This window comes from Ammospiza caudacuta, chromosome 14 (genome assembly GCF_027887145.1).
Source record: "Ammospiza caudacuta isolate bAmmCau1 chromosome 14, bAmmCau1.pri, whole genome shotgun sequence".
NCBI lineage: Eukaryota > Metazoa > Chordata > Aves > Passeriformes > Passerellidae > Ammospiza > Ammospiza caudacuta.
This window is the reverse complement of record NC_080606.1, coordinates 10,151,429-10,164,670: the sequence shown is the minus strand read 5'-3', so window position 1 is coordinate 10,164,670 and position 13,242 is coordinate 10,151,429. Positions and strand designations below refer to the sequence as shown.

General features: G+C 38.9%; 1 protein-coding gene across 1 annotated transcript in view; it reads right to left on the bottom strand.

The window, feature by feature from the left end:
• TENM1 (teneurin transmembrane protein 1) overlaps positions 1-13,242 on the bottom strand; it is a 302,334-nt gene that overhangs the window by 180,217 nt on the left and 108,875 nt on the right. The gene's annotated exons all lie outside the window — the stretch shown is intronic.

Genomic DNA, 13,242 nt, shown 5'->3' with positions numbered 1-13,242 from the left:
GTGCACAGCATGAGAGTATGTTGTTTCCTATAACATTTTCAGGACCTCTTTACTCTTTTTTGAGGCTGGCTTCCACCAGCTTCACAAATTCCCTCTATTTTCCCCTCTCTCTTCTTTCCACCACAATTTGTTTCTGGGTAATTCCCATCTCCCTCTCTGCTTTAACGTGCACCTAAATTTCATTGTACATCATCCTTCTGTCCCTGTTTCCTCTGTCACCCTCTCATGACACATCACCACAGTTCACGGTGCATGAGACCCCTGCACCACGCCAGTGAAAAGTGGATTTCTGATCTGGAGTTGGCACCTGCACACAGCTGAGCTGCTCGGGGTTACACACAGCCACCCAAGGCAGAGTTGAGGCCACTCCTCCACTTCTGTGCCAATGCTCACAAGCCATGTGACATTGAACTGAACAATTTCTGGATTATTTAAAAGAGTTCAGTAGAACATTGTTACAATTTCTGAAATAGGAATTTAGTAACAGGAGAACATCTTATTTTCTAAAGCTTCTCCATGATAAATGTTTTTCCTACACACAAAACCAGAGGAGTACTATTTAAAATTAGTATCCAGGTGAAGAAAGATTTTTCTACTCCTTAATTAACATAAGGCCAATATAAGGATGTTAAAATCCCTGAGTTCAACAATTTTGCTTCTTATAAATTAGGCTTTTCATGATTATATTTTACTAATATAAAAAGGTTGAATCTGGTTTAGAAACAAAATATATGGCTCTTAGTGAAGACCATCAGATTTTCTCAAGTTCAGTATCTTCTTCCCTCTTAACCTGGAAGCCAGACTGCCCTCCAAGCCAAGCAGTCAGTCATTGTCCCCTGCAAGTGTTAAAAAAGCAAGAATTCCCAACCTCAGTGGATCGTAACAGATTATAAAACTGTCTCTATGACTGGACTAGACTACTGAGCTTCTTTTACTCTAATGCCATAGGAAAAATCCTCAAGTAGAGGAAGGCTACAGAAATTCTGCTTCTATTTATGGATTTTTTCCCCCTCTGTTAGTTTTACTGGCACAAACTCCTAAAACTAGTACTGGTGGTGTAGACAGGCTTGCTGGCAGCCTCATCTGCCCTTCTCTGGCATTATTAATACATCATGTGTGACCTCTAGGAAGGCCTCTAAGTGATTGGAAGACTCTGAGGAGGAGATCCTCTAGAGGAACAGCACACTGAGCACTTCTTGGAATGCATCTCTCATAAAGTATTTCAGCAGCCTGAAAAACAGAGGAAAAAAGTATAAACTGAAAGGATTTAAGGACCATAAAGCTGCTAGCTCAGAGAGCTGTGAAGGATGGAAGGAAAGCACTACATCTGCTAAGTTTGAGTTTCATATTCTAGAAGAACACAAAGATGCAAAGAGCCCATACTTTGGTCTGTGTTAAGAAACTACATTCCTCTTGGGAAAAGTGTCAGGAAACAGTTTAAAACCACTGATGAACAAAATGTAGGTGAAATAGGAGAATTTCTCGTACCTTAAAAGTATGGCAGAGGAAGTGAGTAGATTTAGGGTTGATAGAAGGCCCTAGATAAAATACAAAGAGAAGGCATCTCCTTTCTCAAAGCATGGAGATGAAGAAGAGAATTAACAAACAAGAGGAGAAAAAATTTCTCCAGTCTCACTTTTCAGAGGAGGAAATGTGGCAGTGGGTCTCTTTTACCACTCAGACCACAGCTGTGTGCCAAGGCACTGCAGAACAGCTCCGGTGAACCCCAGCTAAGCCTTTAGAACAACATGAAACCTGCAGAGGCAAAATTATTTGCTCCTTACAGTATCTGTTTGTAGCTTTTAGTAACCACAAAACACAGAGAATGTGGGATTTTCACTTTCTAAGAGCCTAACTCAACCAATAAAACTGAAGAGCAAGGAAGTTTTCTCCATTTGTCTGGTCACTAAGTGGCAGCACATGCTTAATTTCATAAATAATTCAAGGTAATAGGAAGTATTAACTTTAAAGTAATTATTAGCAAAAATAGTGCTTTCTATAAGAAGCCTAACCAGCAGCATAAACAAATACTTGTACTCTTGGGAATAATTACATTTATATTCATGAAATGAATATTTTTCAAGGACATCAGCTTAGATAAGCATGGGTTAGGGCATAGTATTTTTTGCAACTTACTTATGATGCTGCATGGAAAAACGTATTTGGCTCAATCACAGTTTCAGAAAGGAACTAGGGTGAGACATGCTGCAACAGAACTACACATAAATCCAGACATATTAGCAATAGAAATTAAAAGTCAGACTTTTGAATTCATTTATATGATACCACTCTTTTTAGTGCTCCTAAATAAAATTGATTCTACCAGGAATGGATTTTTTTTTTTGTTTCTCCCCAACTGTTAGGACAGATTCCCTGGAATACTGCACTTCTCAAACCATCAAATATGCATCAAAACAAATGAGAGCAATCCAAACTAAGGATTCATACTCCCTGGCTGGATTGTGTGTGTCATTCACACCCATTAATAAACAGAACCCTTCAGTAAACTCTGCATAATGTTTCATTCAGAAGCCAGGTGACACTGGGCAGGATTTGTCTCAACTCTCCAGCAGAGCAGGTGAATTATTTGGTGTAAAATCGTGCTGACTATTTGGTGAATGTGTTTAGGCTTCTGGAATATTGCAGGAATGAGACACTAATGTAAAACACTGCAATATGACTGTTCACTGGCTGTTTTTGAAACTGAAATTATAGCATGATAATCACTACACAGCTGAAAATCGGGAAACAGCCATCACATTAACCGTAAATTAAAAAACTCTCAGGCCACACATCACATCTTTCACTGAGCTGAGATCTCTATGTGTGTTTACATATATTTTTAATGCTGTCAATCAATTGTTACGTCCTGTGTGCAGAAATTACATTGACCAGTGTGTGGATTTACAAAGCAAAACTACAACAGGCTCTGGATGTTCTGGGGAACAAGGGTAGGGAGCAGATCACTAACTTAATGTTACAGAACTTCAGAAATTGAATTAGTTTTGAAAGCATTATTTTCAGGGGAAAGTTGTAGGAAGCTGGTTTATCACTTAAGCTGTTTGTCTAATCTTAATTCCTTACTGCAACATGACATTTGTTTTTTTCTAAAATTTTAACCATTTGGAATGAATCTCTCATACCAGGTCCCTACCTCAGGGTGTTCAGGGAAGCAGGATGGTTATTCAGATTCACCCAGACATATCTGAGGATGATGCTGGGGACAATGTGTTTTACAGATGTCACTGGAGACCCCTCCTCTGAAATGCTCCAGGGCCCCCAGCTGTTACTGGAACAGAAAATTTGCAAATCGTGGTAGCATTAGCCTTTATGTCCATCCTGCATCCAAACTGAATGCACACAGGTCCTCAGAGGCCCCTGGGTAGCCAGGAAATGCTCACAGCTCATTGCAGAGAGGCTGAGGAGAGCTCAGCCCAGGGCTGCAGTGCTCAGTCTCTGCTCCTGCTGCTCCCTGCACTCATCCAGCAAGGACAGCACTAGGGAACGAGCCTGACAGGGGTTTCCTCCTTCTGCACTCCCAAAGACCTCTGCTTAAAGGCACTTCAGTGTGATGGAGAGGACAGAAAGCTGATTGAAACTGCTATAGAAGAGAGAAGATATGATGAAACCATCTGAACAGAAACCAGACAAAAAGAAACAAGAAGTGAGGGGGAATCATTAAAATCAGAATAAACAGAAAAGGAGAGAAAGGAGGAACCCACAAAACCAATCTGAGCAGGAACAGTGAGATCAGATCTCTTGGAGATGCTGTGATGACTGGAATCTGAATGCAAGGTCCACAAGGAAGAAATTAGGTAAGAAAGAAATCAAGTAAAAGGAAAGCTCTGGGGCAAATCTCAGGCTTGGAAAGAAAGTGTCTGGGACAGACCAGGGAAAGAGCTGAACTTCAAGGAAAGGAGTGGAGAGAAAGAAAAAAAATTGACAAAAAACCCCCCAGCTTCCCACTGCTATCAAACATTTGCCAGCTTAAGTAGAGTAAATGGTAATATTTGAACCTAGATGTTAGAAACTGATAAAAACCAACTGATGCCAGATGATAATTACATTTCTTATTTTGCTTTCTTTATAAAACTACAGAGTTGCAACTTAAGTCAGTGAGAGCTAATCTTAGTCATATATTGTACTAATATTTGAGGTATTCTAAAAAAATCAGGTGTTGAGCAGTTCAAAACAGATGCCCAAGTTTAGCAGGTATTTTTCGTTTAATTTATATTAATTTGAATCCCCACCCATAAAAGAGAGGTAAATATCCCCCACTGTTTCCCAGAGTTATTGCAAAGAGAAATACATAAACATAGATTAAGTATTTGAATAACATAGTGATGAACACCATAGTGATCAGCATCACACAATTGCCAATAGGAATTTAATACTACTGTAAGAACAAGGTATGAATAGTGGCAATATCTAAGACTTAAGGTTATAAACTGAACAATTAGAATGAAGTAAACCATCAAATAGTTTGTCATCATAATGACAACATTCTCTTCTGTGGACTCAAAATGACAGGGAGAGGTCACAGGCAGAAAATGCAATTACTGACTATAACACAATGTACATATGTAGAGATCTTTAATTCTGACTCTAGAAATATTTTTGATGATCATTATTGTAAATGATCATTATTGTAAGAGTAGGAGAATAAATATAGAAAAGCAGCATTGTTTCACATGAAGAATGAAACAACACTGAAAGTACACCTCTAGGCACATAGAGATATTCAGAGGGCTGCAAAGATTCAAGTTTAACAGCAATGGCAACACATCGTTAAATCATTTTTGCTAGAAGCCTTTAATTTCCCAGTGCATTTTTACACTAACTGAGGAATATAGGAACATGATTTTCCTTTGTTCCAGAACTCTTTCCCTTGGCACATTTCTATTCTCAATACAGAAGATCACTATTCCAACTTGCTTGGGAACATGTTTTGTTTAATTTCATGACATAGTGATATACAAAATGTACACACATTCTTATTTCATTCCCCTGCTCACTTCTCTGTGATCTTTGCCTATACGAAGAATTAAGGTAGAGATTTCAGTATTTGTTGTGGCAATCTGATGAAGCAAATTCTGCTCCTGTATAAATGGGTTTATACAGCAGGGCTGAAACCTTCTCATTCGTAAAATGTATGGATTAGTCAGCATGTAAATGACAGCAATAATTAAATTAATTTAGTCACGTGTATTTACACATAACGAGTGCCTTTGCCATGAGCTATTATTAGCTCTTATAAGTTACTTCATAATGAGGTAGCAGAAATATGTCTGATAATGCCAGCAAAGTGCTTGAATTTTAGAACTTCTAGAGCACAAGAACATGTTCTGTTCCTATTCTGTCAAGTGGCTCACTGAATGTCAAATCACGCAGCCCTTCCTCAGGTAAAACTCCCAGCTCAAACAAATGTTTTTGCCCAAGTAAACAAGTCAGAAGGGAACTAAAAGTGCTGGCTACTTTTTAAAACAAAACAAATTGTGACTGGGCTTTGCCACCAGTGCTGAGCTGGGCTGAGGTGCCTGGATGCCCTGTAATTGCCAGCTCACAGAACACACTGCTGCTGGAGCTCGCTGCAGTCACAGTCGCTCGCTGTGCTTTTAAAACAAAACCAGACTGACACGTAACTTGAATTCTGGACCTTGTTAAAAAAAATTCTAGGCCAAGGGTCATTGTTTCCTATGCCTTAATGCTCACAGGGCAGTCATGAAGTGTAATGCTCCAGTGTGAGATAACAAAACGCCTTTAGTACATTTCTTTGAGTCAGTAGATGCAGCAGTCACAAAAGAAGAGTAGCACACAACTGCAATAGATAATGAAAGGGAAAGCAGCCTTTTCCACAGACCAAATGCATTTGTAAATGTATTTAAAAACACTGATCTTTTGCAGTAAAGTTAATATACTATTTTACATTCAAATACAAGTCAAATTTCTCTGGTTCTCAATGAACAGTGGCAGCCCTTGATTTACATTTGTTTAAAAGCAATTTAAATTTTTCCAATGGTCCCAAAATAGCCACATTTCAGCCCACAGATAAGAAAATCACTGTTAGCTCCATTCCAAAGAAAGTCTGTAAGGTTTAGACAAGCAGAATTCTCCTCACAATAACTTTCAGTTAAGGATTGCCTTAAACCAGGTGCTGGGCTTTGCACTCAGTCTTGTCCAATTTCATGAGGTTTGTGCAGACTCACCTCTCCAGCCCATCAAGGTCCCTCTGCACAGCATCCCTTCCCTCCATCATCACCCACACCCCACAGCTCGGGGGCACTGGCAAACCTGCTGAGGGTGACCCCACTTCTCATGTCACAACAAAGATGTTAACCTGCACTGGTTCCATCTCTGACCTGAGCAATGTCACTCACTCCTCACTGGCTTCCACCTGGGCATGGAGATGTTGACAATGCTCAAAAGATACAGCACATCCCCAGCTCAGAGTTTTCCACAGGAAGTATTCAGCAAAGCCTGCTTCTAACAGAGGAGATGAACTATAACTACAGGTGAGATGCACTGCACTGACAGGCACTTTGCAGATCAGCCACTCAAAATGCAAACTGGGTTAATTAGCAGTCTCCACCCTTAATGAAGGGCCCTAGGAACCAAAAGACTACAAAGCAACTATTGCCTCCAATTGAGGCAGGAAAGCCAATGCACTGGAATAGATGAAAAACTAAAACAAACAAACCTTGCTACACCTGGAATCTGAAGTGCAAACTACACAGGAGACAAAGAAGCTGTGATTAACACCTTGTCAGGGAGGGTAGCAACGCAGTAGGATAATAAAGGAAAAGTTCTCATTTAATCTTGGCACAGTTTTATTAGATGTAGATTTCTTTAAATTCTTTCCTTAAATCTTTAATAAACATTTGCCTGTTTAAGTTACCATAGATAAATATCTTGACCTGTATTCTACTAAAAATCCCCTTTATGTAATGACTGATTATTGTACAAGTCCTTCTGTGATGTGTAGGCATTATCATTTTACAAATGGATCCCACCAGCCTGTTCCCAGATGTATCATCTTCAGATTCAATAAGCTTCCTGCATAAACAAGAAATTGAATGGCCTTTGTCCTTATTAGCTAATAGAAAATTAATTTTTTAGTGTTAATTTTTGGGCTTGGGCCAGTTGCCAAATGTTTAGGGCAGCTGCTAGATCTACAGACAATACACACAAGTCAGAGATGGAAAGATCTATTGGGTTATTTCCTTTGACTACAAAATGATGAAGAACAGCAATCAATAATGACATGCTTGTCACGTCCTCTGTAGTATATAATCAGATGTGTTGGCTGGTTTTTAACAACTGCAGCCACAAAACCTCTACCACTTCATTTATTGCTTCATACTACTCTAAAACAAACAAGTTGGAAAAAAATAATAGTCTGTAGAAACATAATAGCCTTACAGAAGCAAAGACAGAGCCAAGGCACCCATCCAGTCTGATCACCTTCACAGTCAGAACAAGTTTCAGACAGTGACCCTCACATTAACCCTCACAGCACAAGGGCCCCAAGTACTAAGAACGGTTCCTTGGCAAATTATTCCCATGCTGAATGGCTACACTGCTTAGAAACTGCCTGTGATTTCACATCTAAGTTCTCAGGCTGCCAGCTGCAGCCCCTGGGCCAGCCCTGCTGGGTGTGTGGCTCTGCTCTGCTGCGTGTGCTCCTGGTGACAGCAGCAGCACCCGGGAGCTGAGACACGCACAGAGCCCCTCCCGCCCTGCACCCAAACTTGTTTCTATTATCTGAGTAACTCAGACTTTCTCTACAGATTCAGGCCTTCAAAAAATCCCTTTCCTTGAATAACAAGTCCCAAAGACACAACTGCATTTTGTGCTGCTCTGAGATCCTTTCATTTTACACATGCCTGCTTTTGAAATGCTCAGAAGTGACTCATCTGAGAAGTGTTAATGACAGCTGCTATACTTCAAGGTTCCCTGACAAGACACATGCACACATACAGCTCAAAGTAGCATTTGACTTGTTGGCTCCATTTATCTCATTTACTGGCCCTTAAGGCCCCTTTCAGCATTACTGCTTTCCAAAGTAGCTCCTATTAAATATTTTATATTTGGCTACTATCCCACACACTGAATTTCATTCAATTTACTGTGTATCCTTCTGGATCTTTGAAATTTCAGTCTTGACTTGTGCGTCAGGGATGATGCTTTAACGTCTGCAGTTTAAATATCAGATAAGAATCATATTTCTAACATTTCATGACAATTTCTCATAAATATTTTTATGTCCCTAACACTGTGTCATGTTATCATACCCACGTTTCAGATATTAAAAGCCCAGGCAGCTAAATTTTAATACTGTAATAAACACCTATATTTTTAAAATTTTAAAATTGAAAATATTATATTTAAGTATATTTGGTAATTAATGCTTCAAAACATAGCCAACAGCAATAAAGGCAGGAGGTACCCCTATTAATAGTCTGTTTCATTCTGTTTCATTCTCCTATTTCAACTGCTACTACCCCTATGCTACAAAACATGGTGTGGGAAACAAAGGTATCAATAAATAAAAAATACAAAAACCAATTATCCTTGACATAATAAAATCTTTTTTCTGCAGAAACTAAACAGTTAGTTCAGAAACGAAACAGACTGCAAAGTCTGATCTGATACCACCTGAGAAACAGATAAGAATAATAAAGAAGTTCTTCCCAGTTAATAACAAAATTCTTTATTGAAGAGCTTTATGCATATTACATGAGGCTTAGAATGAACCTGTGGAAGATAAGAGATAAAATAATCAATGTATATATAAGTATATACATATACACACCATCTGGGCTCTTCAGAGGACTGGCTCATCTTTTACCTGTATCTCTATAATGGAAAGTAACATAAGTCTTGATTTTGATGAGAATCTATTAGATTTCTTCTAGTGCAAATAATAAAAATCACTGTCTGGATGCAATGTTTGGGAGATTAGAAACCAGCCAGCTGATAAGGTTAACAAAGTTAACCAAGTCTTTGGTTATGTCCTGCCTCTATGACAGTGTTTTATTCTGATTTGGCTTAGTTTTTGCATTTTTCCTACTATTTCATTAACTGATAAAACTTCATTGCATATACTGAACATAGGTAAGCATTTCTAGTAGTACTAGACAACCTGCAAAGAAGATGCAAGCTGGTGTAATGAACACAGAGTATTTCCAAATGCTTTCAATTCCACCCAGCAGATGGGAGTAACTATGGCTTCCTCTATACTTTCACTACAGTTTGTCATATTTCAGCCTCTGAAATAACAGCTCAATGAAAGCAGGTTTGCTGCTTCTTGTATATTTTCTTTTAGGATGACTATAAATTTCAGTCACAGTTACCAGTTTATCACAGAAGTGAGGTGACCCAGAAGCATGCTCTGACTAATCCCCTGAGTGCCCTCACGTTAGCAGAACAAGCTACATTTGAGAGAAAAGGCAAGAAACTAATTTAAAGATGAGGAATTAAGAAATGCCACTGAATTTGGTAGGTATTTATAATCAACCATGGTAGATGAGCAGAAGGTTATTTCCTGTTCTGCTAGCCTTAAGGAAATAAAATGGCCAATAAGAAAAAAAAACACAAACCAACATTGAAATATTTATCATCTGTTTTCAGATCACTACCTCTAAAACACATGTAGAGGAAATATTTTTAGAAGTAATTAAATCAAACAAACAGTGATTGTAAGAAAGACCTACTTGTGGTAGAGAATTGTCCCTGTTTGTCTTCTTCCTGTTCTGGTGACTCACTGTAAGCACCCAAAGAAGGGCCCACATTTGAAATTACCATCACAAGCTGCTGGGCTGAAGCCAGTTGAAGAACTCTTCCAAATACAATTATTATTCATATGAAAAGGAGGAGATGCTTGACTGCCCTGTCAGCTGCTTTTTGGGATGTTTGCTCTTCTTGTATTTGCACATTGATCAATACATTAAAGCAAGAGAAGAAATTCACTCAGCTGAGGAATTTTGCAACATTTTTCAAACTAACTGGAATTTTGACGTCTTAGTTGTGCAAATTAACTAAAACTTCAAATTCCATCATCACAAGCTGAAAGGGCAGCAACAAGAGGGAGAGCTGGGCAGGAGACAGGATTGGGTTTTTGTGATACAGAAAACTTCTGCCGAAGATGATCACCAAAACATGATCTGAGCTGGCCAAGCCAACAGTCCAACATCTCCACTTTGTGGGCTGCCCCTCCTGCTCCCCAGCTGGCCCAGGCTCTGTTTCCACATTCTGACTCCTGAATTTCCCCTGTGGGAACCCAGAACCTGAGCTCTGCCAGCTGGCCAGAGCCCACATCCACCTACATGAGTCCATGCACAGGAATGATTTTTTTTCATGACTGCACAAATATGGAGCTTTGGAAGAAAATAATCTGAAACCATTTGAAAGTGGCAACTCACTGCCATTTCTCTTACCAGAAGCTTCTTTCCATAAGAGTGACCATGATTCAGTATGTCAAGAGCTCTTACTGAGCCCAAATGAAACTGCAAGACTTGATTTAGCTTTCTGCAAAACCTGAAGGGAAATGCAGGTTTTTTTTTCTTTTGTCCAAACAGAAGGTAGTTAATAATTCAATCTAAACAGTTATAGAAGCAATGAATGAAAAAAAAAATCTACACAGATTTCTGCAAAAATTCAGTTGTTTTAGACTCTACTTATTATGGCTGTTTCACATTAGTAAGCACTGTTTGAGTTGCAAAGCAACTGCAAATAAATGTGTTTATTTTATTGCATGTACAGCTTAGTATTGTTTTTGCCATTATTAGCCACCGAGCAATGAATAAGATAGCTAGAAGAAAGCTCAAAAAAATCCACTAGAAGTACAGAAAAGTACTGGTGAAGTACAGAAAAAGCTTTCTATTTGATTTTGTATTAAAAAGAAATTGGATATCACAAGTCTAAAATGGTGATGCCAGAAAGATATTTTGAGAGAAATCACAGAAGACTGCCTTTAGAGAAAAGAAGTCAACAAAAATGAGTGACTGAAATAATGTGGAGTACTTCAGACATGGACAAGAGGTACTAGGGATCAGAAATGAATTATTATGCTCTAAAATGATCCAATAAAAATCGAACTGTAGTGCAGTAATCAGAAAATGTATTGAAAAAGAGATAGGTTATAAAAAGAAAAAGGAGCTTTCAAGTACTGTAGGCTATTAGCTACTACTGAGAAATCTAGATTTGGGAGATTGTATTTCTAAAAAAATATGCACACAACCAAACAGCTGAATTTGCTGTTCAATAGGTAGTGAACTATAAAAATTAAAAAGATAGATTGGAGACAGAATTACAGGCTAAAATAAAAATAATCAATGCAACCATCAATAGGAGTTTTGAAATGAACCCTGCACTGGCTGAACACACAACCACGCAGGCTTCAGGAAGAATGACTCAATTATGTTTTTCCCCACAGGCAAAGATATAAAAGATAGTTGTAGACACATTGAGCACATCAGAGAAAAGCATTTGGGCAGTGCCCCTTGTTGCAGAGGAAGAACTGCAGTTCTGAAGGGTGAATAATTAGGGACACCCTGGAAGGAATCCATTGGGGCTCTGATGCCTTTGGCAGAGCAGCCCTGGCCCCTGCAGCCCTTGTGCCCACCTTCACAAATGCTCACAGCACACCCTGCCCACAAACCCACACAAAATGGGAGGGAAGGTCTTCCTTATGGAGAAGCACTGGAACAACTCAGCTGGGAGAGAGGAGGGCTGAGGATTTTTGAAAAAGCCACAATGTGAAGTCTTCTTTCTAGTCATATACACTTCCTTATAAAGATATATCATCTTCCTTATAAAAGGAAATTATGTAATATTCTGGGAAACTTTTTTGGCCTCAACAAAAATTTACAAGTACATAAAAAATAAATTTGGAGAGTCTCCCTTCACCAGGAGCTTTATTGCTTTACAGCAAAAGTTCCACCCTCCATCTGTGATCAGCAGCATAACCTAAACCTCTCCATGGTAATCAAAAGGTGCGAGCATCCACAAGTTGTTTTGTCATAAAGAAAATAACTGAGAAGTCTCTAGTGCTGAGCTGTAAATCCTGCATCACTCATCAGGTCCCACTGACAGTGCACAGCTCACAAGCAGCTCTCTTACTCAACAATTCAAGGAGATTCAAGTAAGAGTCAATTCAAGCAAATTATATCAGATATTTCTGACTGTGTAACTGGAGGTATGTTTACACAAAATTATGCAGAAAACCAAATTCCAAGCATGCATTATGACCCCGTCACATCTGCCGTAGCAAAATACTTGCTCTAAAAGACCTTAGGGTGATTGGGCAATAACAAAGTTTGCTGTCTCAAAAGCACTGTTTGGGGGAAAATTAATAAAATAGAACATTCTCAAATCCTAAATGTCACTTGACACTGATGTTGAACAAAGCAATGAGAAGGGCAGACAAGTCTGAACAACACTTACTGTGACTTTGGTATCTATAAAAGGTGTGTATCAATTCATAACATACATTTACTCAAAAACAGTTGTAGGCAGAGGGAAAAAGTTTAAAAGCTACATTGAAAGATGAGAGCAAAACCCTTTCAATTAAACAGGAGGGAGAAGTGCTAGGAACCATAATTAATACAACACACAGTCTAGAAATACCCTTTAATTTGTCCCTTTGTTACCTGCCTTTGAGATCTTTTCACAAAGTTTCCAGCAATAGAGATGAACAAACCTAACCTGATGTCCTAAGCCATGCCCACTTGCAGGTATTTCCTCCCACGTGGATATCTTGTAGGATATGTGGTTTCTTGGAATAAAACCCCATCCCCAGCAGCTCCCCTTGGGGATCACCCAAGGCAAAGGAACGTGGTTACTCCACAACTCTGGTTTGTGGTGCCCCCGGGGCTGCCACAGCAGCTCATGACCAGAGGCTGACATGTCCTGCTCAGCTCAAAGCCAGAGCTGGGAACATGGTACAAAAATCCACATTGCAGATCATCTGGGGTAGAAATTTAAGACAAAATAAAAACCACTGGCAATATAATTAGTCATCAGAATATGTGAATCTGATTAAAATATTACTCAAAAACATCTGTAAGGGAAAAGAAGCAGCCTGCAGGAATTGTTCAGTGCTCCTCAGCCCATATTCTAGAAGAGCTAATTGCACACATTTCCTCTTATGCTCATGTTACAAAGTATAGAGTGAGGGTATAAAGCTAGATAAGATTAAATAAACAAAATTAATATAGAAAATGCTGAATTTTATTTTGTAAG